General features: G+C 45.8%; 59 non-coding genes across 59 annotated transcripts; all 59 read left to right on the top strand.

Moving 5' to 3' along the window:
• Positions 1-20: 20 nt before the first annotated feature.
• Positions 21-93, top strand: TRNAL-CAA (transfer RNA leucine (anticodon CAA)). Its single transcript has one exon. It is a non-coding gene; the product is annotated as a tRNA-Leu (tRNA).
• A 66-nt stretch (positions 94-159) lies between these two features.
• On the top strand, positions 160-232 carry TRNAM-CAU (transfer RNA methionine (anticodon CAU)). Its single transcript has one exon. It is a non-coding gene; the product is annotated as a tRNA-Met (tRNA).
• Positions 233-298: 66 nt separating this feature from the next.
• On the top strand, positions 299-371 carry TRNAM-CAU (transfer RNA methionine (anticodon CAU)). The gene has a single exon. It is a non-coding gene; the product is annotated as a tRNA-Met (tRNA).
• Positions 372-437: 66 nt separating this feature from the next.
• Positions 438-510, top strand: TRNAM-CAU (transfer RNA methionine (anticodon CAU)). The gene has a single exon. It is a non-coding gene; the product is annotated as a tRNA-Met (tRNA).
• A 66-nt stretch (positions 511-576) lies between these two features.
• Positions 577-649, top strand: TRNAL-CAA (transfer RNA leucine (anticodon CAA)). Its single transcript has one exon. It is a non-coding gene; the product is annotated as a tRNA-Leu (tRNA).
• Positions 650-715: 66 nt separating this feature from the next.
• Positions 716-788, top strand: TRNAM-CAU (transfer RNA methionine (anticodon CAU)). Its single transcript has one exon. It is a non-coding gene; the product is annotated as a tRNA-Met (tRNA).
• A 205-nt stretch (positions 789-993) lies between these two features.
• On the top strand, positions 994-1066 carry TRNAM-CAU (transfer RNA methionine (anticodon CAU)). Its single transcript has one exon. It is a non-coding gene; the product is annotated as a tRNA-Met (tRNA).
• A 66-nt stretch (positions 1067-1132) lies between these two features.
• TRNAL-CAA (transfer RNA leucine (anticodon CAA)) lies at positions 1133-1205 on the top strand. The gene has a single exon. It is a non-coding gene; the product is annotated as a tRNA-Leu (tRNA).
• Positions 1206-1271: 66 nt separating this feature from the next.
• TRNAL-CAA (transfer RNA leucine (anticodon CAA)) lies at positions 1272-1344 on the top strand. Its single transcript has one exon. It is a non-coding gene; the product is annotated as a tRNA-Leu (tRNA).
• Positions 1345-1410: 66 nt separating this feature from the next.
• On the top strand, positions 1411-1483 carry TRNAM-CAU (transfer RNA methionine (anticodon CAU)). The gene has a single exon. It is a non-coding gene; the product is annotated as a tRNA-Met (tRNA).
• A 66-nt stretch (positions 1484-1549) lies between these two features.
• On the top strand, positions 1550-1622 carry TRNAL-CAA (transfer RNA leucine (anticodon CAA)). Its single transcript has one exon. It is a non-coding gene; the product is annotated as a tRNA-Leu (tRNA).
• Positions 1623-1688: 66 nt separating this feature from the next.
• Positions 1689-1761, top strand: TRNAM-CAU (transfer RNA methionine (anticodon CAU)). The gene has a single exon. It is a non-coding gene; the product is annotated as a tRNA-Met (tRNA).
• Positions 1762-7394: 5633 nt separating this feature from the next.
• Positions 7395-7467, top strand: TRNAL-CAA (transfer RNA leucine (anticodon CAA)). The gene has a single exon. It is a non-coding gene; the product is annotated as a tRNA-Leu (tRNA).
• Positions 7468-7533: 66 nt separating this feature from the next.
• Positions 7534-7606, top strand: TRNAM-CAU (transfer RNA methionine (anticodon CAU)). Its single transcript has one exon. It is a non-coding gene; the product is annotated as a tRNA-Met (tRNA).
• Positions 7607-7811: 205 nt separating this feature from the next.
• On the top strand, positions 7812-7884 carry TRNAM-CAU (transfer RNA methionine (anticodon CAU)). The gene has a single exon. It is a non-coding gene; the product is annotated as a tRNA-Met (tRNA).
• Positions 7885-7950: 66 nt separating this feature from the next.
• TRNAM-CAU (transfer RNA methionine (anticodon CAU)) lies at positions 7951-8023 on the top strand. Its single transcript has one exon. It is a non-coding gene; the product is annotated as a tRNA-Met (tRNA).
• A 343-nt stretch (positions 8024-8366) lies between these two features.
• TRNAS-CGA (transfer RNA serine (anticodon CGA)) lies at positions 8367-8439 on the top strand. The gene has a single exon. It is a non-coding gene; the product is annotated as a tRNA-Ser (tRNA).
• A 65-nt stretch (positions 8440-8504) lies between these two features.
• TRNAM-CAU (transfer RNA methionine (anticodon CAU)) lies at positions 8505-8577 on the top strand. The gene has a single exon. It is a non-coding gene; the product is annotated as a tRNA-Met (tRNA).
• Positions 8578-8643: 66 nt separating this feature from the next.
• On the top strand, positions 8644-8716 carry TRNAM-CAU (transfer RNA methionine (anticodon CAU)). The gene has a single exon. It is a non-coding gene; the product is annotated as a tRNA-Met (tRNA).
• Positions 8717-9615: 899 nt separating this feature from the next.
• Positions 9616-9688, top strand: TRNAL-CAA (transfer RNA leucine (anticodon CAA)). Its single transcript has one exon. It is a non-coding gene; the product is annotated as a tRNA-Leu (tRNA).
• Positions 9689-9754: 66 nt separating this feature from the next.
• On the top strand, positions 9755-9827 carry TRNAM-CAU (transfer RNA methionine (anticodon CAU)). Its single transcript has one exon. It is a non-coding gene; the product is annotated as a tRNA-Met (tRNA).
• A 205-nt stretch (positions 9828-10032) lies between these two features.
• TRNAM-CAU (transfer RNA methionine (anticodon CAU)) lies at positions 10033-10105 on the top strand. Its single transcript has one exon. It is a non-coding gene; the product is annotated as a tRNA-Met (tRNA).
• A 66-nt stretch (positions 10106-10171) lies between these two features.
• On the top strand, positions 10172-10244 carry TRNAM-CAU (transfer RNA methionine (anticodon CAU)). Its single transcript has one exon. It is a non-coding gene; the product is annotated as a tRNA-Met (tRNA).
• A 343-nt stretch (positions 10245-10587) lies between these two features.
• TRNAS-CGA (transfer RNA serine (anticodon CGA)) lies at positions 10588-10660 on the top strand. The gene has a single exon. It is a non-coding gene; the product is annotated as a tRNA-Ser (tRNA).
• A 65-nt stretch (positions 10661-10725) lies between these two features.
• TRNAM-CAU (transfer RNA methionine (anticodon CAU)) lies at positions 10726-10798 on the top strand. The gene has a single exon. It is a non-coding gene; the product is annotated as a tRNA-Met (tRNA).
• A 205-nt stretch (positions 10799-11003) lies between these two features.
• Positions 11004-11076, top strand: TRNAM-CAU (transfer RNA methionine (anticodon CAU)). Its single transcript has one exon. It is a non-coding gene; the product is annotated as a tRNA-Met (tRNA).
• A 66-nt stretch (positions 11077-11142) lies between these two features.
• TRNAM-CAU (transfer RNA methionine (anticodon CAU)) lies at positions 11143-11215 on the top strand. Its single transcript has one exon. It is a non-coding gene; the product is annotated as a tRNA-Met (tRNA).
• A 901-nt stretch (positions 11216-12116) lies between these two features.
• On the top strand, positions 12117-12189 carry TRNAM-CAU (transfer RNA methionine (anticodon CAU)). The gene has a single exon. It is a non-coding gene; the product is annotated as a tRNA-Met (tRNA).
• Positions 12190-12394: 205 nt separating this feature from the next.
• Positions 12395-12467, top strand: TRNAM-CAU (transfer RNA methionine (anticodon CAU)). The gene has a single exon. It is a non-coding gene; the product is annotated as a tRNA-Met (tRNA).
• A 66-nt stretch (positions 12468-12533) lies between these two features.
• Positions 12534-12606, top strand: TRNAS-CGA (transfer RNA serine (anticodon CGA)). The gene has a single exon. It is a non-coding gene; the product is annotated as a tRNA-Ser (tRNA).
• A 65-nt stretch (positions 12607-12671) lies between these two features.
• TRNAM-CAU (transfer RNA methionine (anticodon CAU)) lies at positions 12672-12744 on the top strand. Its single transcript has one exon. It is a non-coding gene; the product is annotated as a tRNA-Met (tRNA).
• Positions 12745-12949: 205 nt separating this feature from the next.
• On the top strand, positions 12950-13022 carry TRNAM-CAU (transfer RNA methionine (anticodon CAU)). The gene has a single exon. It is a non-coding gene; the product is annotated as a tRNA-Met (tRNA).
• Positions 13023-13365: 343 nt separating this feature from the next.
• Positions 13366-13438, top strand: TRNAL-CAA (transfer RNA leucine (anticodon CAA)). Its single transcript has one exon. It is a non-coding gene; the product is annotated as a tRNA-Leu (tRNA).
• A 344-nt stretch (positions 13439-13782) lies between these two features.
• TRNAL-CAA (transfer RNA leucine (anticodon CAA)) lies at positions 13783-13855 on the top strand. Its single transcript has one exon. It is a non-coding gene; the product is annotated as a tRNA-Leu (tRNA).
• A 205-nt stretch (positions 13856-14060) lies between these two features.
• Positions 14061-14133, top strand: TRNAL-CAA (transfer RNA leucine (anticodon CAA)). The gene has a single exon. It is a non-coding gene; the product is annotated as a tRNA-Leu (tRNA).
• A 66-nt stretch (positions 14134-14199) lies between these two features.
• On the top strand, positions 14200-14272 carry TRNAM-CAU (transfer RNA methionine (anticodon CAU)). The gene has a single exon. It is a non-coding gene; the product is annotated as a tRNA-Met (tRNA).
• A 205-nt stretch (positions 14273-14477) lies between these two features.
• TRNAM-CAU (transfer RNA methionine (anticodon CAU)) lies at positions 14478-14550 on the top strand. Its single transcript has one exon. It is a non-coding gene; the product is annotated as a tRNA-Met (tRNA).
• Positions 14551-14616: 66 nt separating this feature from the next.
• On the top strand, positions 14617-14689 carry TRNAM-CAU (transfer RNA methionine (anticodon CAU)). The gene has a single exon. It is a non-coding gene; the product is annotated as a tRNA-Met (tRNA).
• Positions 14690-14755: 66 nt separating this feature from the next.
• On the top strand, positions 14756-14828 carry TRNAM-CAU (transfer RNA methionine (anticodon CAU)). The gene has a single exon. It is a non-coding gene; the product is annotated as a tRNA-Met (tRNA).
• A 207-nt stretch (positions 14829-15035) lies between these two features.
• Positions 15036-15108, top strand: TRNAM-CAU (transfer RNA methionine (anticodon CAU)). The gene has a single exon. It is a non-coding gene; the product is annotated as a tRNA-Met (tRNA).
• A 66-nt stretch (positions 15109-15174) lies between these two features.
• On the top strand, positions 15175-15247 carry TRNAK-CUU (transfer RNA lysine (anticodon CUU)). Its single transcript has one exon. It is a non-coding gene; the product is annotated as a tRNA-Lys (tRNA).
• A 67-nt stretch (positions 15248-15314) lies between these two features.
• Positions 15315-15387, top strand: TRNAM-CAU (transfer RNA methionine (anticodon CAU)). Its single transcript has one exon. It is a non-coding gene; the product is annotated as a tRNA-Met (tRNA).
• A 622-nt stretch (positions 15388-16009) lies between these two features.
• On the top strand, positions 16010-16082 carry TRNAM-CAU (transfer RNA methionine (anticodon CAU)). Its single transcript has one exon. It is a non-coding gene; the product is annotated as a tRNA-Met (tRNA).
• A 623-nt stretch (positions 16083-16705) lies between these two features.
• Positions 16706-16778, top strand: TRNAM-CAU (transfer RNA methionine (anticodon CAU)). Its single transcript has one exon. It is a non-coding gene; the product is annotated as a tRNA-Met (tRNA).
• A 66-nt stretch (positions 16779-16844) lies between these two features.
• TRNAM-CAU (transfer RNA methionine (anticodon CAU)) lies at positions 16845-16917 on the top strand. The gene has a single exon. It is a non-coding gene; the product is annotated as a tRNA-Met (tRNA).
• Positions 16918-16983: 66 nt separating this feature from the next.
• TRNAM-CAU (transfer RNA methionine (anticodon CAU)) lies at positions 16984-17056 on the top strand. The gene has a single exon. It is a non-coding gene; the product is annotated as a tRNA-Met (tRNA).
• Positions 17057-17957: 901 nt separating this feature from the next.
• On the top strand, positions 17958-18030 carry TRNAM-CAU (transfer RNA methionine (anticodon CAU)). Its single transcript has one exon. It is a non-coding gene; the product is annotated as a tRNA-Met (tRNA).
• A 66-nt stretch (positions 18031-18096) lies between these two features.
• TRNAM-CAU (transfer RNA methionine (anticodon CAU)) lies at positions 18097-18169 on the top strand. The gene has a single exon. It is a non-coding gene; the product is annotated as a tRNA-Met (tRNA).
• Positions 18170-18237: 68 nt separating this feature from the next.
• TRNAL-CAA (transfer RNA leucine (anticodon CAA)) lies at positions 18238-18310 on the top strand. Its single transcript has one exon. It is a non-coding gene; the product is annotated as a tRNA-Leu (tRNA).
• Positions 18311-18374: 64 nt separating this feature from the next.
• Positions 18375-18447, top strand: TRNAM-CAU (transfer RNA methionine (anticodon CAU)). The gene has a single exon. It is a non-coding gene; the product is annotated as a tRNA-Met (tRNA).
• A 66-nt stretch (positions 18448-18513) lies between these two features.
• TRNAM-CAU (transfer RNA methionine (anticodon CAU)) lies at positions 18514-18586 on the top strand. The gene has a single exon. It is a non-coding gene; the product is annotated as a tRNA-Met (tRNA).
• Positions 18587-18929: 343 nt separating this feature from the next.
• Positions 18930-19002, top strand: TRNAM-CAU (transfer RNA methionine (anticodon CAU)). Its single transcript has one exon. It is a non-coding gene; the product is annotated as a tRNA-Met (tRNA).
• Positions 19003-19209: 207 nt separating this feature from the next.
• TRNAL-CAA (transfer RNA leucine (anticodon CAA)) lies at positions 19210-19282 on the top strand. Its single transcript has one exon. It is a non-coding gene; the product is annotated as a tRNA-Leu (tRNA).
• A 203-nt stretch (positions 19283-19485) lies between these two features.
• TRNAM-CAU (transfer RNA methionine (anticodon CAU)) lies at positions 19486-19558 on the top strand. The gene has a single exon. It is a non-coding gene; the product is annotated as a tRNA-Met (tRNA).
• Positions 19559-19761: 203 nt separating this feature from the next.
• On the top strand, positions 19762-19834 carry TRNAM-CAU (transfer RNA methionine (anticodon CAU)). Its single transcript has one exon. It is a non-coding gene; the product is annotated as a tRNA-Met (tRNA).
• Positions 19835-20176: 342 nt separating this feature from the next.
• TRNAM-CAU (transfer RNA methionine (anticodon CAU)) lies at positions 20177-20249 on the top strand. The gene has a single exon. It is a non-coding gene; the product is annotated as a tRNA-Met (tRNA).
• Positions 20250-20315: 66 nt separating this feature from the next.
• On the top strand, positions 20316-20388 carry TRNAL-CAA (transfer RNA leucine (anticodon CAA)). Its single transcript has one exon. It is a non-coding gene; the product is annotated as a tRNA-Leu (tRNA).
• A 63-nt stretch (positions 20389-20451) lies between these two features.
• TRNAM-CAU (transfer RNA methionine (anticodon CAU)) lies at positions 20452-20524 on the top strand. The gene has a single exon. It is a non-coding gene; the product is annotated as a tRNA-Met (tRNA).
• A 345-nt stretch (positions 20525-20869) lies between these two features.
• Positions 20870-20942, top strand: TRNAM-CAU (transfer RNA methionine (anticodon CAU)). The gene has a single exon. It is a non-coding gene; the product is annotated as a tRNA-Met (tRNA).
• The last annotated feature ends 67 nt before the right edge of the window (positions 20943-21009 follow it).

Below are 21009 nucleotides of genomic sequence, written 5' to 3' on the forward strand. Positions count from 1 at the left end.
CGTTCAATTAACTCTCAACCGCCTCGATAGCGCAGACGGCAGCGCGTCAGTCTCAAAATCTGAATGTCGTGAGTTCGATCCTCACTCGGGGCACGATCTTTTTCCTCCACATTTGGAAACGATTAAAAAGAAAAATTTCCGTTCAATTAACTCTTAACCGCCTCGATAGCGCAGACGGCAGCGCGTCAGTCTCATAATCTGAAGGTCGTGAGTTCGATCCTCACTCGGGGCACGAGATTTTGCCTCCACATTTGGAAACGATTAAAAAGAAAAATTTCCGTTCAATTCGCTCTCAACCGCCTCGATAGCTCAGACGGCAGCGCGTCAGTCTCATAATCTGAAGGTCGTGAGTTCGATCCTCACTCGGGGCTCGATATTTTTCCTCCACATTTGGAAACGATTAAAAAGATAAATTTCCCTTCAATTAACTCTCAACCGCCTCGATAGCGCAAACGGAAGCGCGTCAGTCTCATAATCTGAAGGTCGTGAGTTCGATCCTCACTCGGGGCACGATCTTTTTCCTCCACATTTGGAAACGATTAAAAAGAAAAATTTCCGTTCAATTAACTCTCAACCGCCTCGATAGCGCAGACGGCAGCGCGTCAGTCTCAAAATCTGAATGTCGTGAGTTCGATCCTCACTCGGGGCACGATCTTTTTCCTCCACATTTGGAAACGATTAAAAAGAAAAATTTCCGTTCAATTAACTCTTAACCGCCTCGATAGCGCAGACGGCAGTGCGTCAGTCTCATAATCTGAAGGTCGTGAGTTCGATCCTCACTCGGGGCACGAGATTTTGCCTCCACATTTGGAAACGATTAAAAAGAAAAATTTCCGTTCAATTCGCTCTCAACCGCCTCGATAGCTCAGACGGCAGCGCGTCAGTCTCATAATCTGAAGGTCGTGATTTCGATCCTCACTCGGGGCTCGATATTTTTCCTCCACATTTGGAAACGATTAAAAAGATAAATTTCCCTTCAATTAACTCTCAACCGCCTCGATAGCGCAAACGGAAGCGCGTCAGTCTCATAATCTGAAGGTCGTGAGTTCGATCCTCACGCGGGGCACGATCTTTTTCCTCCACATTTGGAAACGATTAAAAAGAAAAATTTCCCTTCAATTAACTCTCAACCGCCTCGATAGCGCAGACGGCAGCGCGTCAGTCTCAAAATCTGAAGGTCGTGAGTTCGATCCTCACTCGGGGCACGATCTTTTTCCTCCACATTTGGAAACGATTAAAAAGATAAATTTCCCTTCAATTAACTCTCAACCGCCTCGATAGCGCAGACGGCAGCGCGTCAGTCTCAAAATCTGAATGTCGTGAGTTCGATCCTCACTCGGGGCACGATCTTTTTCCTCCACATTTGGAAACGATTAAAAAGAAAAATTTCCGTTCAATTAACTCTCAACCGCCTCGATAGCGCAAACGGAAGCGCGTCAGTCTCATAATCTGAAGGTCGTGAGTTCGATCCTCACGCGGGGCACGATCTTTTTCCTCCACATTTGGAAACGATTAAAAAGATAAATTTCCCTTCAATTAACTCTCAACCGCCTCGATAGCGCAGACGGCAGCGCGTCAGTCTCAAAATCTGAATGTCGTGAGTTCGATCCTCACTCGGGGCACGATCTTTTTCCTCCACATTTGGAAACGATTAAAAAGATAAATTTCCCTTCAATTAACTCTCAACCGCCTCGATAGCGCAGACGGCAGCGCGTCAGTCTCATAATTTGAAGGTCGTGAGTTAGATCCTCACTCGGGGCACGATCTTTTTCCTCCACATTTGGAAACGATTAAAAAGAAAAATTTCCGTTCAATTCGCTCTCAACCGCCTCGATAGCTCATACGGCAGCGCGTCAGTCTCAGCTCGCTTGAGCTTTTGTAGAGTGCGGTTGCCGATTTTTCCGCTCCGTTTTTCTAGTCTCTTCCTGCGTTTAAGCCTAGGCTTAGTGTTTTTTTAATTTTATTTAGTATTCTATAATCCCAGTTTATTGAGTTGTTAATTAATTTTTAATCTTTGACCCTGCATTGCAGGGTCTTTAACCCCTTTAACTAATTAAAATTATGGAAGTTTTAAGACGTACGGTTTTCGTCGCTTCTGAAGCGACGGCCGTTAATTTGGTAGAAGATGATTTGAAAGCGCATTTTGGTTTGGATTCATATTCGTCAGTGGTCGCTACTTTGGGTGGCTTTTTTGTCACATTTATAACATTGGAAGATGCGGATACTTGCGTTGAACATGGTATGGAGATTGGAGGCGTTGAATGTGTCGTTGCAAAGGTTGGGAGCCGCGAGGTTTTGATGACGTTATCTGGTCTACCGGAATTTGTCACTGATGAAGCGGTGAAAGATAAGTTTGTCAGCATGAAATGCGAGGTAAAGTCTGACGTGATGTGGGCGCGGGAAAATGGAAAATATTACGGTCAACGGTCGATAAAAGTGTCATTACCGGAGGGCGTGTCAAGTTTGCCTTATACTATTCGTATTCGTGATGTCTTGGGTCTTGAAACTAATTACCGTCTCCGCCACGACCGTCAGGCCAAGGTCTGTAACAAATGTTTTTCCACACCTGATTTATATCGCCAATGCCCCGATTTTCGTTGTCGAAAGTGCGACCTTCAAGGTCACGGAATCCGTCAATGTCCGGATTGGGAGAAGGGCGCCCAAGGCCGGCCTGCTCAAGTCAACGAAAAAGTGGGCCACGCTATTGTTCATGAATTGCCGATGGATCAGGGGGAAGCGGTGAATCCACAACTTCCACCCGACGTGGATGCGGGTACTCCTAAAGAAATGGCTGATAAAGATCCCTCCTCAAATTTATCGTTAGGCGCAGCTAAGAGACCGATTTCTACTTCCACTGGTAGTGATGATGGTGTCCGCCACACTGGTAATTTGTCTTTGTCCGCTTCGACTAGTAAATCGTCACATTCTAAAAGGCTCCGTGACAATAAATCTTTTGATAAGGCCATCGCTATCAGGCGGTTTGGATCGTGGGAAAAGCTTCGGATGGAGGCGCCAGAGAACGGGGATCAGTTGGCGGCGACGGAGAAAGTGGAAGGCGGTGGGACCTAAGTTACTATGATGCGTTTGGCCAGTTGTAATATTCGTGGACTGCGGGATGATCAGAAGATTTTAGAGTTTTTGGAACTTAGTAAGCCGTATGACATTATTTGCCTTCAGGAGACGCATTGGTTAGCGGAGCACGCGCAAAGGTTTAAATCTCTTTGGCGTGGTGAAGTATTTTTTGACAATGACTCGACGACCGGTTTTCGTGGCGTGGCGACCCTAGTTCGTCCGGGTTTCAACGTTACCGTTTCCCGTGTTGTCGTCAGTAATGAAGGACGGTTCGTGATTGTTTCACTTACATTGGATGACGTGTCCTTCGATGTCGTCAACGTGTACTTACCAAAGACGCGAATGATCGGGTGCCGTTTTACGCGCGTCTCCGGGCGGAAATATCTCGTTTGCAGCGCCCCATGGTTGCGGGGGATTTCAATGACGTTGTTCTTCGTAGTCAGGACCGTTGTCCTATTCCTTTGGTCACCACACGCTTCCGCCATACTGATCTGTTTCGCTTCAAAAGTGCCTTAAGTCTTGTCGATGTCTGGAGGGAAACGCACCCCCATGTTTTCGACTGGTCATGGGCTGGTTATGTTTTTGGGAGCTATGTACAATCTCGGATAGATTATATTTTCGTACCGGCGTCGGAGCGTAAGAATGTAAAGCTTTGCCAAATTATACCATGTTCGCTTACGGATCATAAACTTGTCGAACTCCGCTTCAATTTGGACGGTGTAGCAATGGGCCCGGGCACATGGTCTTTCAACGCGAGCTTCCTCGACTTAGACTCGTATCGCGATGCGGTTGCTCGTATTATTCGTCGCAGTCGTACGTGGCCGGAATATTCTACGTCGGTTATTGCCTGGTACGAAAAGTTCAAGTCTTCTTTGCGTGATCACGCGATGTTTTTTGGTAAAGTACAAGCGGCGCGCTCACGTGATCATCGTACGGCTTTACGGTTAGCGGTGGTCCGCGCTCAGGAGGACTTTACGAATGGACTAATTGACGTGGTGGAGTTAACTTCCAAGGTGGACGATCTGAAAATGTTCGACCGGAATGTCCTTCGTGGGGCTGTAGCTCGTTCTAATCAACTGTGGCGCACAGAGGGTGAACGGCCTACGGCGTATTTTTTACGCCTTGAGAAGTATCGCCAAAGTAAGAAAAATTTACGATACATTTATTCCGCATCCGAGACTCTTCTCGAGGATCCGTTATGTGTCAGGCGCAGGGTTTTTGAACATTTTAGCGACATGTACCGCGGTAGACCTACTAATAACGCCCGTGCTGAAGAATATGTAACATTTCTCCCGACCCGGTTGTCGGAGGCCAATTTCGCTATCTGCGAGAGTTCAGTGACTTGGGCGGATGTAACCTTAAGCCTCCGGAACCTTCCAAATGGTAAGAGTCCCGGAAAAGATGGCCTAACTAATGAGTTTTGGAAGTTTATTTTCCCGCAAATCAAGGACGAATTTTTAGCGTTAATTTCCTTTTGTCAAAGTGAGGGTCGTTTGCCTCCGAGTATGAAAGAAGGCATGATCGTTCTGCTTCCGAAGACTGGCGACTTGCGGCACATATCGAATTGGCGTCCAATTACCCTTTTAAATGCGGATTATAAGATTTTAGCGAAAATCCAGGCAATGCGACTTTCAGCGGTCTTACCAACGATAATTTCTGATCGTCAAACGGGAGCCATCAAAGGCCGCGGGTCATTTAGTACCCCCGCGCTTTTATTGGACACGATTGAGTATCTCAATCGCGTGAACACTAGCGGAATTCTTTTGAAGTTGGATTTAGCCAAAGCGTTTGATTGTGTTTCTTGGCCATATTTATTCGCTGTCTTGCGCGCTTTCGGTTTTGGTCCCACTTTTTGCGGCTGGATTCAAACTTTTCTTATCGGTAGTCGGTCGTGCTTGAAGATAAACGGTTATTTAACCGATTTTTTCCAGCTCGGTCGTTCGGTTCGTCAAGGGTGTCCGCTGAGCCCACTTTTATACGTGCTGACGTCGGAAGCCTTGTGTTTCGCGTTAGAGAGTCGTCGAGCGATAGTCCGGGTCAATTGGCCTGGTCTTCATTCGGCCCCGTTATTGCGCATCCACGTTGATGACAACACTGTAATCGTTCGGAACCGGAAATCGGTTGAAGAAGTTGTGGCCGAGTATCACCGTTTTTCGGAAGGATCGGGCGCGGTTTTAAATCTGAGCAAGTGTCGCGGATTATGGCTTGGGTCGGAACGCGCTAATGTCCCCGAGTCCATTTCCGGCATTACTATTTCTTCTGAACCACTCGAGGTTCTCGGCGTGTATATTGGTTCATCGTATACCGATACGATTGATCTAAATTGGACTTCACGTTTAGAAAAATTCAAGAAAGTCTTACGGGTTTGGCAGGCGCGGCGTTTGACGGTTACCGGAAAGGTTATCTTAATTAATACTTTGGCCATGTCGCTTTTGTATCATACTCTTCGCTCGGTTCCGTTTCCTGATAGTATAGCCGTTCAGTTTCGCAAAGTCGCGCTGGACTTCCTATGGGGGTCTCGGGCTCATCAAGTTTCGTATACCACTCTCACGCGCCCTACTCGTCTGGGTGGCTATGGACTGGTCGATCTAAAATGGAAGACTTACGCTTTCCGCTTCCGGGAGTTGCAGACTATTCTTTCTCCGGAAAGCCCTTTGGCTCAGCGAGATCTCGTGATTGCCCTTTTAAACCCATTTGACGGAACGGCAAGTCCCGGTATCAACATTCTTCGTTGCGTGTTACCTCAGTCGTGGCTCAGTCGGCTTTCTCCGCGTTATCGAGAAATGTGGATCGCGTGGCGGACGTTTATTGACTCCCAGAATATGCGACTCCAGCTATCTGAGAATCTGTTACACGAACCGGTTTTCTACGGTAGGCACATTAACTTGCCCGACTTATCGTATCGACAGCGCCTTCCTTTTCTATCTCACGGTCTACTATGTCTTCGCGAGTTTTGTTACGAGGTTATACCTGGCTTTTTACCGGAAGTCAGTATGTTAGAACTGTGCGATATTTCTAACTCTGAAGTGCCCGCGTCGGCAGTCCTGCGTGATTATTCGGTCATTAAAAGTGCCCTACCCCAGAATTTTTTGGCCCGGGTACACGCTATTTCGAAAACGCAGTTGTCCAGTCCCGAGATTAAGATTGATGCTCCGAATGGATCTATATACGACTATGCATCCGCCTCGGTAAAGGAACTATATCATCGGTATCTTACGATTGGCGCTTCTGAATCAGCCGGTGAACTCAAATGGCGGGAATATTTCGGAAGTCCATTACCCGAACCAGGGTGGAATTGGCTAAAAGGAAAATTGTTGGGTCCCGAACAACGAGATACTAATTATAAAATTGTCCATCGCGCTTATTTTCTAAATGCCCGTTTACATGCCTTTGATCCACAGACTTCTGCAAACTGTACTTTTTGTAAGGGTGCGGATGAAAATTTAGGGCATTTACTATTAAATTGTCGTGTAGTAAATAGTTGGTGGTTGTGGTTGTTTGTTGAAAAACTAAAAATAAAAGTTCATTGGTTCACTACCCCGGGATATGTTCGAAATGTATTTCTTGTTTTTCACGGTAAATGCCCTTTAAATATCAATCCTCTCGAGCGGAAAGTTTTGCACTTTTTAATATCTATATTTAAATATTTTATACTCGATAGTAGATCTTTTTCTATTACCCATGATTGTGAAAAAACGATTTATCGCTAAAATTAGGAGTGAAATAAGTAAAACCATAGCAATTTATAAAGATAAGGAAAAAGAATTTTGTAACCTTTTGTTAAAAATATTTTAAAACTCAAGGGTGAATATTTTAATATATATTTATTTATTTATTTATTGGAAACAAAAAAGGGAAATGTCCAGATATCTTATATTTTGATTTTAATTGGGTATTGTAAAGAGACATACATTTGCTAATATGTTGTCAAAAATATTTAAAAAATTCTAATTTAACAGTGTCAATATTTTTTAAACGCAAATCAGACTGTTTTAAGGGGTTTAAATATTGTGCTTTAATTGCTTTTATATATATCGCATTCCAAAAGTGTATTTGTTTGTTTTCATGGTTAATATATATCACCACATGCTTTCCTGTATTTTTATAATAGTTGCTCTTGTTTTGTCAAAATTGCTTTCGAAATGTTGTGATATACATCAACAATGTATTTTTTAATGATATAATTAAAAAAAATGAAAAAAAAAAGCGTCAGTCTCATAATCTGAAGGTCTTGAGTTCGATCCTCACTCGGGGCACGATATTTTTCCTCCACATTTGGAAACGATTAAAAAGATAAATTTCCCTTCAATTAACTCTCAACCGCCTCGATAGCGCAGACGGCAGCGCGTCAGTCTCAAAATCTGAAGGTCGTGAGTTCGATCTTCACTCGGGGCACGATCTTTTTCCTCCACATTTGGAAACGATTAAAAAGAATATTTTCCGTTCAATTAACTCTCAACCGCCTCGATAGCGCAGACAGCAGCGCGTTAGTCTCATAATCTGAAGGTCGTGAGTTCGATCCTCACTCGGGGCACGATCTTTTTCCTCCACATTTGGAAACGAGTAAAAAGAAAATTTTCAGTTCAATTAACTCTCAACCGCCTCGATCGCGCAGACGGCAGCGCGTCAGTCTCATAATCTGAAGGTCGTGAGTTCGATCCTCAGTCGGGGCACGAGCTTTTGCCTCCACATTTGGAAACGATCAAAAAGAAAAATTTCCGTTCAATTCACTCTCATCCGCCTCGATAGCGCAGACGGCAGCGCGTCAGTCTCATAATCTGAAGGTCGTGAGTTCGATCCTCACTCGGGGCACGATCTTTTTCCTCCACATTTGGAAACGATTAAAAAGAAAAATTTCCGTTCAATTAACTCTAAACCGCCTCGATCGCGCAGACGGCAGCGCGTCAGTCTCATAATCTGAAGGTCGTGAGTTCGATCCTCACTCGGGGCACGATCTTTTTCCTCCACATTTGGAAACGATTAAAAAGAAAAATTTCCGTTCAATTAACTCTCAACCGCATCGATAACTCAGACGGCAGCGCGTCAGTCTCATAATCTGAAGGTCGTGAGTTCGATCCTCACTCGGGTCACGATCTTTAGCCTCCACATTTGGAAACGATTAAAAAGATAAATTTCCCTTCAATTAACTCTCAACCGCCTCGATAGCGCAGACGGCAGCGCGTCAGTCTCATAATCTGAAGGTCGTGAGTTCGATCCTCACTGGGGCACGATCTTTTTCCTCCACATTTGGAAACGATTAAAAAGAAAAATTTCCGTTCAATTAACTTTCAACCGCCTCGATAGCGCAGACGGCAGCGCGTCAGTCTCGAAATCTGAAGGTCTTGAGTTCGATCCTCACTCGGGGCACGATCTTTTCCTCCACATTTGGAAACGATTAAAAAGATAAATTTCCCTTCAATTAACTCTCAACCGCCTCGATAGCGCAGACGGCAGCGCGTCAGTCTCATAATCTGAAGGTCGTGAGTTCGATCCTCACTCGGGGCACGATCTTTTTCCTCCACATTTGGAAACGATTAAAAAGAAAAATTTCCGTTCAATTAACTCTCAACCGCCTCGATAGCGCAGACGGCAGCGCGTCAGTCTCATAATCTGAAGGTCGTGAGTTCGATCCTCACTCGGGGCACGATCTTTTTCCTCCACATTTGGAAACGATTAAAAAGAAAATTTTCCGTTCAATTAACTCTCAACCGCCTCGATAGCGCAGACGGCAGCGCGTCAGCCTCATAATATGAAGGTCGTGAGTTCGATCCTCACTCGGGGCACGAGCTTTTACCTAAACATTTGGAAACGATTAAAAAGAAAATTTTCCGTTCAATTAACTCTCAACCGCCTCGATAGCGCAGACGGCAGCGCGTCAGTCTCATAATCTGAAGGTCGAGAGTTCGATCTTCACTTGGGGCACAAGCTTTTGCCTCCACATTTGGAAACGATTAAAAAGAAAATTTTCCGTTCAATTAACTCTCAACCGCCTCGATAGCGCAGACGGCAGCGCGTCAGCTTCATAATCTGAAGGTTGTGAGTTCGATCTTCACTTGGGGCACGATCTTTTTCCTCCATATTTGGAAACGATTAAAAAGAAAATTTTCCGTTCAATTAACTCTCAACCGCCTCGATCGCGCAGACGGCAGCGCGTCAGTCTCATAATCTGGAGGTTGTGAGTTCGATCTTCACTTGGGGCACGATCTTTTTCCCCATATTTGGAAACGATTAAAAAGAAAATTTTCCGTTCAATTAACTCTCAACCGCCTCGATAGCGCAGACGGCAGCGTGTCAGTCTCATAATCTGGAGGTTGTGAGTTCGATCTTCACTTGGGGCACGATCTTTTTCCTCCACATTTGGAAACGATTAAAAACATTTTTTTCCCGTTCAATCTTCTCTCAACCGCCTCGATAGCGCAGACGGCAGCGCGTCAACTCAAAATCTGAAGGTCGAGAGTTCGATCTTCACTCGGGGCACGATCTTTTTCCTCCACATTTGGAAACGATTAAAAAGATAAATTTCCCTTCAATTAACTCTCAACCGCCTCGATAGCGCAGACGGCAGCGCGTCAGTCTCAAAATCTGAAGGTCGTGAGTTCGATCTTCACTCGGGGCACGATCTTTTTCCTCCACATTTGGAAACGATTAAAAAGAATATTTTCCGTTCAATTAACTCTCAACCGCCTCGATAGCGCAGACAGCAGCGCGTTAGTCTCATAATCTGAAGGTCGTGAGTTCGATCCTCACTCGGGGCACGATCTTTTTCCTCCACATTTGGAAACGAGTAAAAAGAAAATTTTCAGTTCAATTAACTCTCAACCGCCTCGATCGCGCAGACGGCAGCGCGTCAGTCTCATAATCTGAAGGTCGTGAGTTCGATCCTCAGTCGGGGCACGAGCTTTTGCCTCCACATTTGGAAACGATCAAAAAGAAAAATTTCCGTTCAATTCACTCTCATCCGCCTCGATAGCGCAGACGGCAGCGCGTCAGTCTCATAATCTGAAGGTCGTGAGTTCGATCCTCACTCGGGGCACGATCTTTTTCCTCCACATTTGGAAACGATTAAAAAGAAAAATTTCCGTTCAATTAACTCTAAACCGCCTCGATCGCGCAGACGGCAGCGCGTCAGTCTCATAATCTGAAGGTCGTGAGTTCGATCCTCACTCGGGGCACGATCTTTTTCCTCCACATTTGGAAACGATTAAAAAGAAAAATTTCCGTTCAATTAACTCTCAACCGCATCGATAACTCAGACGGCAGCGCGTCAGTCTCATAATCTGAAGGTCGTGAGTTCGATCCTCACTCGGGTCACGATCTTTAGCCTCCACATTTGGAAACGATTAAAAAGATAAATTTCCCTTCAATTAACTCTCAACCGCCTCGATAGCGCAGACGGCAGCGCGTCAGTCTCATAATCTGAAGGTCGTGAGTTCGATCCTCACTGGGGCACGATCTTTTTCCTCCACATTTGGAAACGATTAAAAAGAAAAATTTCCGTTCAATTAACTTTCAACCGCCTCGATAGCGCAGACGGCAGCGCGTCAGTCTCGAAATCTGAAGGTCTTGAGTTCGATCCTCACTCGGGGCACGATCTTTTCCTCCACATTTGGAAACGATTAAAAAGATAAATTTCCCTTCAATTAACTCTCAACCGCCTCGATAGCGCAGACGGCAGCGCGTCAGTCTCATAATCTGAAGGTCGTGAGTTCGATCCTCACTCGGGGCACGATCTTTTTCCTCCACATTTGGAAACGATTAAAAAGAAAAATTTCCGTTCAATTAACTCTCAACCGCCTCGATAGCGCAGACGGCAGCGCGTCAGTCTCATAATCTGAAGGTCGAGAGTTCGATCTTCACTTGGGGCACAAGCTTTTGCCTCCACATTTGGAAACGATTAAAAAGAAAATTTTCCGTTCAGTTAACTCTCAACCGCCTCGATAGCGCAGACGGCAGCGCGTCAGCCTCATAATCTGAAGGTCGTGAGTTCGATCCTCACTCGGGGCACGAGCTTTTACCTAAACATTTGGAAACGATTAAAAAGAAAATTTTCCGTTCAATTAACTCTCAACCGCCTCGATAGCGCAGACGGCAGCGCGTCAGCCTCATAATCTGAAGGTCGTGAGTTCGATCCTCACTCGGGGCACAAGCTTTTGCCTCCACATTTGGAAACGATTAAAAAGAAAATTTTCCGTTCAATTAACTCTCAACCGCCTCGATAGCGCAGACGGCAGCGCGTCAGCTTCATAATCTGAAGGTTGTGAGTTCGATCTTCACTTGGGGCACGATCTTTTTCCTCCATATTTGGAAACGATTAAAAAGAAAATTTTCCGTTCAATTAACTCTCAACCGCCTCGATCGCGCAGACGGCAGCGCGTCAGTCTCATAATCTGGAGGTTGTGAGTTCGATCTTCACTTGGGGCACGATCTTTTTCCCCATATTTGGAAACGATTAAAAAGAAAATTTTCCGTTCAATTAACTCTCAACCGCCTCGATAGCGCAGACGGCAGCGTGTCAGTCTCATAATCTGGAGGTTGTGAGTTCGATCTTCACTTGGGGCACGATCTTTTTCCTCCACATTTGGAAACGATTAAAAACATTTTTTTCCCGTTCAATCTTCTCTCAACCGCCTCGATAGCGCAGACGGCAGCGCGTCAACTCAAAATCTGAAGGTCGAGAGTTCGATCTTCACTCGGGGCACGATCTTTTTCCTCCACATTTTGAAACGATTAAAAAGAAAAATTTCCGTTCAATTAACTCTCAACCGCCTCGATAACTCAGACGTCAGCGCGTCAGTCTCATAATCTGAAGGTCGTGAGTTCGATCCTCACTCGGGTCACGATCTTTTTCCTAAACATTTGGAAACGATTAAAAACATTTTTTTCTCGTTCAATTTTCTTTTCAACCGCCTCGATAGTGCAGACGGCAATGCGTCAGTCTCATAATCTGAAGGTCGTGAGTTCGATCCTCACTCGGGGCTCGATATTTTTCCTCCACATTTGGAAACGATTAAAAAGATAAATTTCCCTTCAATTAACTCTCAACCGCCTCGATAGCGCAGACGGCAGCGCGTCAGTCTCATAATCTGAAGGTCGTGAGTTCGATCCTCACTCGGGGCACGATCTTTTTCCTCCACATTTGGAAACGATTAAAAAGAAAAATTTCCGTTCAATTAACTCTCAACCGCCTCGATAACTCAGACGGCAGCGCGTCAGTCTCATAATCTGAAGGTCGTGAGTTCGATCCTCACTCGGGTCACGATCTTTAGCCTCCACATTTGGAAACGATTAAAAAGATAAATTTCCCTTCAATTAACTCTCAACCGCCTCGATAGCGCAGACGGCAGCGCGTCAGTCTCATAATCTGAAGGTCGTGAGTTCGATCCTCACTCGGGGCACGAAATTTTTCCTCCACATTTGGAAACGATTAAAAAGAAAAATTTCCGTTCAATTATCTCTCAACCGCCTCGATAGCGCAGACGGCAGCGCGTCAGTCTCGAAATCTGAAGGTCTTGAGTTCGATCCTCACTCGGGGCACGATCTTTTCCTCCACATTTGGAAACGATTAAAAAGATAAATTTCCCTTCAATTAACTCTCAACCGCCTCGATAGCGCAGACGGCAGCGCGTCAGTCTCATAATCTGAAGGTCGTGAGTTCGATCCTCACTCGGGGCACGATCTTTTTCCTCCACATTTGGAAACGATTAAAAAGAAAATTTTCCGTTCAATTAACTCTCAACAGCCTCGATAGCGCAGACGTCAGCGCGTCAGTCTCATAATCTGAAGGTCGTGAGTTCGATCCTCACTCGGCGCACGAGCTTTTGCCTCCACATTTGGAAACGATTAAATAGGAAATTTTCCGTTCAATTAACTCTCAACCGCTTCGATAGCGCAGACGGCAGCGCGTCAGTCTCATAATCTGAAGGTCGTGAGTTCGATCCTCACTCGGGGCACGAGCTTTTGCCTAAACATTTGGAAACGATTAAAAAGAAAAATTTTAGTTCAATTCGCTCTCAATCGTATATAGCGCAGACGGCAGCGCGTCAGTCTCATAATCTGAAGGTCGTGAGTTCGATCCTCACTCGGGGCACGAGCTTTTGCCTCCACATTTGGAAACGATTAAAAAGAAAATTTTCCGTTCAATTAACTTTTAACCGCCTCGATAGCGCAGACCGCAGCGCGTCAGTCTCAAAATCTGGAGGTCGTGAGTTCGATCTTCATTCGGGGCACGATCTTTTTAATCCACATTTGGAAACGATTAAAAACATTTTTTTCCCGTTCAATCTACCTTCAACCGCCTCGATAGCGCAGACGGCAGCGCGTCAGTCTCAAAATCTGAAGGTCGTGAGTTCGATCCTCACTCGGGGCACGATCTTTTCCCCCCACATTTGGAAACGATTAAAAAGAAAATTTTCCGTTTAATTAAATTTCATCTGCCTCGATAGCGCAGACGGCAGTGCGTCATTCTCATAATCTGAAGGTCGTGAGTTCGATCCTGACTCGGGGCACGATCTTTTTCCTCCACATTTGGAAACGCTGAAAAAGAAAATTTTCCGTTCAATTAACTCACAACCGCCTCGATAGCGCAGACGGCAGCGCGTCAGTCTCATAATCTGAAGGTCGTGAGTTCTATCTTCACTCGGGGCACGATCTTTTTCCTCCACATTTGGAAACGATTAAAAAGAAAATTTTCTGTTCAATTAACTCTCAACCGCCTCGATAGCGCAGATGGCAGCGCGTCAGTCTCAAAATCTGAAGGTCGTGAGTTCTATCTTCACTCGGGGCACGATCTTTTTCCTCCACATTTGGAAACGCTGGAAAAGAAAATTTTCCGTTCAATTAACTCTCAACCGCCTCGATAGCGCAGACGGCAGCGCGTCAGTCTCATAATCTGAAGGTCGTGAGTTCTATCTTCACTCGGGGCACGATCTTTTTCCTCCACATTTGGAAACGCTGAAAAAGAAAATTTTCCGTTCAATTAACTCTCAACCGCCTCGATAGCGCACACGGCAGCGCGTCCGTCTCAAAATCTGAAGGTCGTGAGTTCGATCCTCACTCGGGGCACGAGCTTTTGCCTCCACTTTTGGAAACGATTAAAAAGAAAAATTTTCGTTCAATTAACTTTCAACCGTCTCGATAGCGCAGACGGCAGCGCGTCAGTCTCATAATCTGAAGGTCGTGAGTTCGATCCTCACTCGGGGCACGAGCTTTTGCCTCCACATTTGGAAACGATTAAAAAGTAAATTTTCCGTTCAATGATCTCTCACCCGCGTCGATAGCGCAGACGGCAGCGCGTCAGTCTCATAACCTGAAGGTCGTGAGTTCGATCCTCACTCGAGGTACGAGCTTTTGCCTCCACATTTGGAAAAGATTAAAAAGAAAATTTTCCGTTCAATTAACTCTCAACCGCCTCGATAGCGCAGACGGCAGCGCGTCAGTCTCATAATCTGAAGGTCGTGAGTTCGAGCCTCACTCGGGGCACGAGCTTTTGCCTAAACATTTGGAAACGATTAAAAAGAAAATTTTCCGTTCAATTAACTCTCAACCGCCTCGATAGCGCAGACGGCAGCGCGTCAGTCTCATAATCTGAAGGTCGTGAGTTCGATCCTCACTCGGGGCACGAGCTTTTGCCTCCACATTTGGAAACGATTAAAAAGAAAATTTTCCGTTCAATGATCTCTCAACCGCCTCGATAGCGCAGACGGCAGCGCGTCAGTCTCATAATCTGAAGGTCGTGAGTTCGATCCTCACTCGGGGTACGAGCTTTTGCCTCCACATTTGGAAATGATTAAAAAGAAAATTTTCCGTTCAATTTCCTTTTAACACCGCCTCGATAGCGCAGACGGCAGTGCGTCCGTCTCATAATCTGAAGGTCGTGAGTTCAATCCTCACTCGAGGCACGAGCTTTTGCCTCCACATTTGGAAACGATAAAAAAGAAAATTTTCCGTTCAATTAACTCTCAACCGCCTCGATAGCGCAGACGGCAGCGCGTCAGTCTCATAATCTGAAGGTCGTGAGTTCGATCCTCAGTCGGGGCACGAGCTTTTGCCTCCACATTTGGAAACGATTAAAAAGAAAAATTTCCGTTCAACTCGCTCACTACCGCCTCGATAGCGCAGACGGCAGCGCGTCAGTCTCTTAATCTGAAGGTCGTGAGTTCAATCCTCACTCGGGGCACGATCTTTTTCCTCCACATTTGGAAACGATTAAAAACATTTTTTTCCCGTTCAATCTTCTCTCAACCGCCTCGATAGCGCAGACGGCAGCGCGTCAGTCTCATTATCTGAAGGTCGTGAGTTCGATCCTCACTCGGGGCACGAGCTTTTGCCTCCACATTTGGAAACGATTAAAAAGAAAAATTTCCGTTCAATTAACTCTCAACCGCCTCGATAGCGCAGACGGCAGCGCGTCAGTCTCATAATCTGGAGGTTGTGAGTTCGATCTTCACTTGGGGCACGATCTTTTTCCTCAATATTTGGAAACGATTAAAAAGAAAATTTTCCGTTCAATTAACTCTCAACCGCCTCGATAGCGCAGACGGCAGCGCGTCAGTCTCATAATCTGGAGGTTGTGAGTTCGATCTTCACTTGGGGCACGATCTTTTTCCTCCACATTTGGAAACGATTAAAAAGACAATTTTCCGTTCAATTAACTCTCAACCGCCTCGATAGCGCAGACGGCAGCGCGTCAGTCTCATAATCTGGAGGTTGTGAGTTCGATCTTCACTTGGGGCACGATCTTTTTCCTCCATATTTGGAAACGATTAAAAAGAAAATTTTCCGTTCAATTAACTCTCAACCGCTTCGATAGCGCAGACGGCCGCGCGTCAGTCTCATAATCTGAAGGTCGTGAGTTCGATCCTCACTCGGGGCACGAGCTTTTGCCTCCACATTTGGAAACGATTAAAAAGAAAAATTTCCGTTCAATTAACTCTTAACCGCCTCGATAGCGCAGACGGCAGCGCGTCAGTCTCATTATCTGAAGGTCGTGAGTTCGATCCTCACTCGGGGCACGAGCTTTTGCCTCCACATTTGGAAACGATTAAAAAGAAAAATTTCCGTTCAATTAACTCTCAACCGCCTCGATAGCGCAGACGGCAGCGCGTCAGTCTCATAATCTGGAGGTTGTGAGTTCGATCTTCACTTGGGGCACGATCTTTTTCCTCCATATTTGGAAACGATTAAAAAGAAAATTTTCCGTTCAATTAACTCTCAACCGCCTCGATAGCGCAGACGGCAGCGCGTCAGTCTCATAATCTGGAGGTTGTGAGTTCGATCTTCACTTGGGGCACGATCTTTTTCCTCCATATTTGGAAACGATTAAAAAGAAAATTTTCCGTTCAATTAACTCTCAACCGCCTCGATAGCGCAGACGGCAGCGCGTCAGTCTCATAATCTGGAGGTTGTGAGTTCGATCTTCACTTGGGGCACGATCTTTTTCCTCCACATTTGGAAACGATTAAAAAGACAATTTTCCGTTCAATTAACTCTCAACCGCCTCGATAGCGCAGACGGCAGCGCGTCAGTCTCATAATCTGGAGGTTGTGAGTTCGATCTTCACTTGGGGCACGATCTTTTTCCTCCACATTTGGAAACGATTAAAAACATTTTTTTCCCGTTCAATCTTCTCTCAACCGCCTCGATAGCGCAGACGGCAGCGCGTCAGTCTCATAATCTGAAGGTCGTGAGTTCGATCCTCACTCGGGGCACGAGCTTTTGCCTCCACATTTGGAAACGATAAAAAAGAAAATTTTCCGTTCAATTAACTCTCAACCGCCTCGATAGCGCAGACGGCAGCGCGTCAGTCTCATAATCTGAAGGTCGTGAGTTCGATCCTCAGTCGGGGCACGAGCTTTTGCCTCCACATTTGGAAACGATTAAAAAGAAAAATTTCCGTTCAACTCGCTCTCAACCGCCTCGATAGCGCAGACGGCAGCGCGTCAGTCTCATAATCTGAAGGTCGTGAGTTCAATCCTCACTCGGGGCACGATCTTTTTCCTCCACATTTGGAAACGATTAAAAACATTTTTTTCCCGTTCAATCTTCTCTCAACCGCCTCGATAGCGCAGACGGCAGCGCGTCAGTCTCATTATCTGAAGGTCGTGAGTTCGATCCACACTTGGGGCACGAGCTTTTGCCTCCACATTTGGAAACGATTAAAAAGAAAAATTTCCGTTCAATTAACTCTCAACCGCCTCGATAGCGCAGACGGCAGCGCGTCAGTCTCATAATCTGGAGGTTGTGAGTTCGATCTTCACTTGGGGCACGATCTTTTTCCTCCATATTTGGAAACGATTAAAAAGAAAATTTTCCGTTCAATTAACTCTCAACCGCCTCGATAGCGCAGACGGCAGCGCGTCAGTCTCATAATCTGGAGGTTGTGAGTTCGATCTTCACTTGGGGCACGATCTTTTTCCTCCACATTTGGAAACGATTAAAAAGACAATTTTCCGTTCAATTAACTCTCAACCGCCTCGATAGCGCAGACGGCAGCGCGTCAGTCTCATAATCTGGAGGTTGTGAGTTCGATCTTCACTTGGGGCACGATCTTTTTCCTCCATATTTGGAAACGATTAAAAAGAAAATTTTCCGTTCAATTAACTCTCAACCGCCTCGATAGCGCAGACTGCAGCGCGTCAGTCTCAAAATCTGAAGGTCGAGAGTTCGATCTTCACTTGGGGCACGATCTTTTTCCTCCACATTTGGAAACGATTAAAAAGACAATTTTCCGTTCAATTAACTCTCAACCGCCTCGATAGCGCAGACGGCAGCGCGTCAGTCTCATAATCTGGAGGTTGTGAGTTCGATCTTCACTTGGGGCACGAGCTTTTGCCTCCACATTTGGAAACGACAAAAAAGAAAATTTTCCGTTCAATTAGCTCTCAACCGCCTCGATAGCGCAGACGGCAGCGCGTCAGTCTCATAATCTGAAGGTCGTGAGTTCGATCCTCACTCGGGGCACGAGCTTTTGCCTCCACATTTGGAAACGATTAAAAAGAAAAATTTCCGTTCAATTACCTCTCAACCGACTCGATAGCGCAGACGGCAGCGCGTCAGTCTCATAATCTGAAGGTCATGAGTTCGATCCTCACTCGGGTCACGGTCTTTTTCCTTAACATTTGGAAACGATTAAAAACATTTTTTTTCCTGTTCAATCAATTTTCAACCGCCTCGATAGCGCAGACGGCAGCGCGTCAGTCTCAAAATCTGGAGGTCGTGAGTTCGATCTTCACTCGGGGCACGATCTTTTACCTCCACATTTGGAAACGATTAAAAAAAAATTTCCGTTCAACTCGCTCTCAACCGCCTCGATAGCGCAGACGGCAGCGCGTCAGTCTCATAATCTGAAGGTCGTGAGTTCGATCCTCACTCGGGGCACGAGCTTTTGCCTCCACATTTGGAAACGATAAAAAAGAAAATTTTCCGTTCAATTAGCTCTCAACCGCCTCGATAGCGCAGACGGCAGCGCGTCAGTCTCATAATCTGAAGGTCGTGAGTTCGATCCTCACTCGGGGCACGAGCTTTTGCCTCCACATTTGGAAACGATTAAAAAGAAAAATTTCCGTTCAATTACCTCTCAACCGACTCGATAGCGCAGACGGCAGCGCGTCAGTCTCATAATCTGAAGGTCGTGAGTTCGATCTTCACTCGGGGCACGATCTTTTTCCTCCACATTTGGAAACAATTAAAAAGAAAAATTTCCGTTCAATTAACTCTCAAACGCCTCGATAGCGCAGACGGCAGCACGTCAGTCTCATAATCTGAAAGTCGTGAGTTCGATCCTCACTCGGGGCACGAGCTTTTGCCTCCACATTTGGAAACGATAAAAAGAAAATTTTCCGTTCAATTAGCTCTCAACCGCCTCGATAGCGCAGACGGCAGCGCGTCAGTCTCATAATCTGAAGGTCGTGAGTTCGATCCTCACTCGGGGCACGAGCTTTTGCCTCCACATTTGGAAACGATTAAAAAGAAAAATTTCCGTTCAATTACCTCTCAACCGACTCGATAGCGCAGACGGCAGCGCGACAGTCTCATAATCTGAAGGTCATGAGTTCGATCCTCACTCGGGTCACGGTCTTTTTCCTTAACATTTGGAAACGATTAAAAACATTTTTTTTCCTGTTCAATCAATTTTCAACCGCCTCGAAAGCGCAGACGGCAGCGCGTCAGTCTCAAAATCTGGAGGTCGTGAGTTCGATCTTCACTCGGGGCACGATCTTTTTCCTCCACATTTGGAAACGATTAAAAAAAAATTTCCGTTCAACTCGCTCTCAACCGCCTCGATAGCGCAGACGGCAGCGTGTCAGTCTCATAATCTGAAGGTCGTGAGTTCGATCCTCAGTCGGGGCACGAGCTTTAACCTCCACATTTGGAAACGATTAAAAAGAAAAATTTCCGTTCAATTAACTCTCAACCGCCTCGATAGCGCAGACGGCAGCGCGTCAGTCTCATAATCTGAAGGTCGTGAGTTCGATCCTCACTCGGGGCACGAGCTTTTACCTCCACATTTGGAAACGATTAAAAAAAAATTTCCGTTCAACTCGCTCTCAACCGCCTCGATAGCGCAGACGGCAGCGTGTCAGTCTCATAATCTGAAGGTCGTGAGTTCGATCCTCAGTCGGGGCACGAGCTTTTACCTCCACATTTGGAAACGATTAAAAAGAAAAATTTCGGTTCAATTAACTCTCAACCGCCTCGATAGCGCAGACGGCAGCGCGTCAGTCTCATAATCTGAAGGTCGTGAGTTCGATCTTCACTCGGGGCACGATCTTTTTCCTCCACATTTGGAAACGATTAAAAAAAAATTTCCGTTCAACTCGCTCTCAACCGCCTCGATAGCGCAGACGGCAGCGTGTCAGTCTCATAATCTGAAGGTCGTGAGTTCGATCCTCAGTCGGGGCACGAGCTTTTACCTCCACATTTGGAAACGATTAAAAAGAAAAATTTCGGTTCAATTAACTCTCAACCGCCTCGATAGCGCAGACAGCAGCGCGTCAGTCTCATAATCTGAAGGTCGTGAGTTAGATCCTCCCCCGGGGCACGAGCTTTTACCTCCACATTTGGAAACGATTAAAAAGAAAAATTTCCGTTTAATTAACTCTCAACCGCCTCGATAGCGCAGACGGCAGCGCGTCAGTCTCATAATCTGAAGGTCGTGAGTTCGATCCTCACTCGGGGCACGAGCTTTTACCTCCACATTTGGAAACGATTAAAAAGAAAAATTTCCGTTCAATTAACTCTCAACCGCCTCGATAGCGCAGACGGCAGCACGTCAGTCTCAAAATCTGGAGGTCGTGAGTTCGATCTTCACTCGGGGCACGATCGTTTTCCTCCACATTTGGAAACGATTAAAAAAAAATTCCGTTCAACTCGCTCTCAACCGCCTCGATAGCGCAGACGGCAGCGCGTCAGTCTCATAATCTGAAGGTCGTGAGTTCGATCCTCACTCGGGGCACGAGCTTTTACCTCCACATTTGGAAACGATTAAAAAAAAAATTTCCGTTCAATTTTCTTTTAAAACCGCCTCGATAGCGCAGACGGCAGTGCGTCCGTCTCATAATCTGAAGGTCGTGAGTTTGATCCTCACTCGGGGCACTATATTTTTTCTCCACATTTGGAAACGATTAAAAAGAAAATTTTCCGTTCAATTAACTTTTAACCGCCTCGATAGCGCAGACGGCAGCGCGTCAGTCTCATCATCTAAAGGTCGTGAGTTCGATCCTCACTCGGGTCACGATGTTTTTCCTAAACATTTGGAAACGATTAAAAAAATTTTTCCCGTTCAATTTTCTGTTCAACCGCCTCGATAGCGCAGACGGCAGCGCGTCAGTCTCATAATCTGAAGGTCGTGAGTTCGATCCTCACTCGGGGCACGAGCTTTTACCTCCACATTTGGAAACGATTAAAAAAAAATTTCCGTTCAACTCGCTCTCAACCGCC

The sequence above is a fragment of the Leiobunum rupestre genome, chromosome 2, assembly GCF_980474605.1.
Source record: "Leiobunum rupestre chromosome 2, qqLeiRupe1.1.hap1, whole genome shotgun sequence".
In the NCBI taxonomy this organism is placed as follows: Eukaryota; Metazoa; Arthropoda; class Arachnida; order Opiliones; family Sclerosomatidae; genus Leiobunum; species Leiobunum rupestre.